This window comes from Limulus polyphemus, unplaced genomic scaffold, assembly GCF_000517525.1.
Source record: "Limulus polyphemus unplaced genomic scaffold, Limulus_polyphemus-2.1.2 Scaffold1015, whole genome shotgun sequence".
Taxonomy (NCBI): Eukaryota; Metazoa; Arthropoda; class Merostomata; order Xiphosura; family Limulidae; genus Limulus; species Limulus polyphemus.
Genome location: NW_013666625.1, coordinates 154,902 through 157,614, shown reverse-complemented (window position 1 = coordinate 157,614; position 2,713 = coordinate 154,902).

The window sequence follows — 2,713 nt, the reverse complement described above, 5'->3', positions numbered from 1 at the left end:
ATAGATTGCAGTTTTATTCCTGCTAGAACCTCTATCCTCAGTAACTGACATGATTGTATTTATTTAGAATTGTTATATACAGAGTGCAGTCTTATCACTGCTAGAACACTTTCATTTCAGCACCACAGTTCAGGCACTATTCGGACATATTTTTTGGCATTCTGGTAGTTAAAGTGGGTTTTTCTCGGGGTACTCCCATTTTTCTCCTGCATCACAGTCGATAGGTACTAGGATTTATAGATCCCATCCAGGTGGGTATGCCTACATACTCCCAAACTGTCTGTGGTTTTTGGATTATTCTTGCTTATCTACTTTCCGCCTTTTTTTTCACGCATCCTCTCAATTAAATCTTATTCCACGAGTTGGGTGAAGAGAAATCTCTTTCTGAACATCCTCAGCATCAATGAGCATCGAACTTCTCCTGGGTTTGAGGCTCCAGATTTATAACAAAATTCCTATCACCTTCAAAGGTCAACTGAGCTTCTAGAACCTATATCCTCAATAACTGACATGATTGTAGTTAAATATATGTATTTAGATTGGTTTTATAAATAGTGCAGTCTTGGTGCTGCTAGAACTTGTATCCTCATTAGCTGACATGATTTTGTTTGTATAGATTGGCTATATAAAGAGTACAGTCTTATCCCTGCTAGAACCTATATCCTCATTAACTGACATGATTGTAATTTATTGTGTGTATTTAGTTATATAAAAAGAGCAGACCTGCTACAACCTATATCTTCTGAAAGTAATCGGGTTATTTGATATACTGTCTCTGTAAGCATAATGTTGATTAGAATTTAAACTCCTGTATATTAAAACATACTAGCTACAAATAAATATTTTTGAAGATATGAAGTTAAAATCATTAGGCAAATAAACAACCAGCTTTTTTTATGTATTATGAACTACTTGTACAATATATGAAGATATTAACCCACATACAAAGCTATTTTTATGTATTCTCAGAAATTTATATTAATAAATATCAATAATGACATTAACCTATATACAAAGCTATTTTTATGCATTCTCAGGAACTTATACTAGTAACAGTTATTAATGACAATTTTATATTGTAATTAATTAGTATAGTATTTTCTTAGGCAAAGTGACTAATTTTAGAGGTGATAAAAATATTAAACATTTATTTAACAAAATGTTATGGAATTATACGTGTCTATGACTCTTATGTTTGTAACTTTTGTTCAATATGATGTTTCTGTGAAAAACGTTGGGTCTAATCTTTGTTCTATAAACAGTTAGATTTTTACAGTAAATTTATACTCTCATTAAGTCTTTGGACTTATAACACTAAAAACTGGGTTCAATACTCATGGTGTAGCACAGCACATTGTGTAGCTTTGTGTTTTACAACAAAGAAACAAACAATTTATCGTGTGGCAAACCTATATTAAGTTGTATCAGATGTTTGATATGAGGAACTACAGTTAATCTGACATCTAAAAGTTGCCGTGTAGTTTAAAGATACACAGTATTATCTATTTTGTATTGCAGTGAGAAACCATCTAAAGTTTTACCTCATTTAGAGCACATGTTTTACATGAATGTTTCCACATGACTCCATACAGCAGATAGAACATTTCCTCAAAGATTAGTCACAGTCATCATTTGAGTACCTGTACAACTATCTTGGCTGAATAAAGTAGATTGCGATGACATTTGATTCATGTCATGAGTAAAGTGTGGGATATAAGGGTTAAGTGAACCTGAAAGGATACACAACTGATCTGGTCTGACTGCAGAAGAAAAAAAGTGAGTTTTGTTAACACTGTTGAAAAATATAACTTTATAGTTAATTACCTGAAAAGACAAAAGCCAGCACAAGCTGAAAAATAATAATCATGTTGCTGAAGTTATGTTAGTGCTTCCAGGTTAGCAGCTATGTTGTTTATATGCAAACATTGTTCTCTTTTAAAATATTTGTAAATAACCACTGACAAGTAACAATGTATAGTAATGACAATGATTTGAAGAATAAGGTAAATGTATGGTAATATATATATATATATACAACACATAATGTAAGTTGTAACATCTGATTACTATTTTGGGAAATTGTCTGTGTACTTGTATATAATTAATTTTTTATTTCAAAGTTATTGTATATATATATATATGTGTGTGTGTGTGTATTTTGTTGGTGGATTTCTAGGATGATTTTGTCAGGTCTATTTAAGTAGGCAATTAGTTAGTAAAATATACCAGTATATTTGATTTTCCTGGAATGTTAAAAAGTCTTGAAGTCTTTGTGAGTTTTTTTTAGTGTTGTAATTATGTTGTTCTGCCCTAAAAGGAACCATTGACAATAACTATTTCATGTACAGATCAAACATGATTTGAAATGAAACAGGAGGTTATAATCGAGTTGTGGGTTCAGTATAAGGTCATTTAAATGAACTGAAAATAACAATGAAGTCCAATCTATGATTTGATTCACCACTTTTCACCGAATTTGGTTTGGGGGAAATTTTACTCCACATTTGGAACCCTGGACAAAGACAAATCAAAGAAACTAGACAAGGCTTCTCATAGTTCTGAACTGTGTATTTATATGTATGGTGTTTTTATACTCACCACAGTAAATCTATATTTATATAGGATTTTGAAGAATATGTAACATTGATGCTACAAGTTTATTCACCTGAATTATTCAGTAGGCCCCCCCAGTGGCACAGCAGTACGTCTGCGG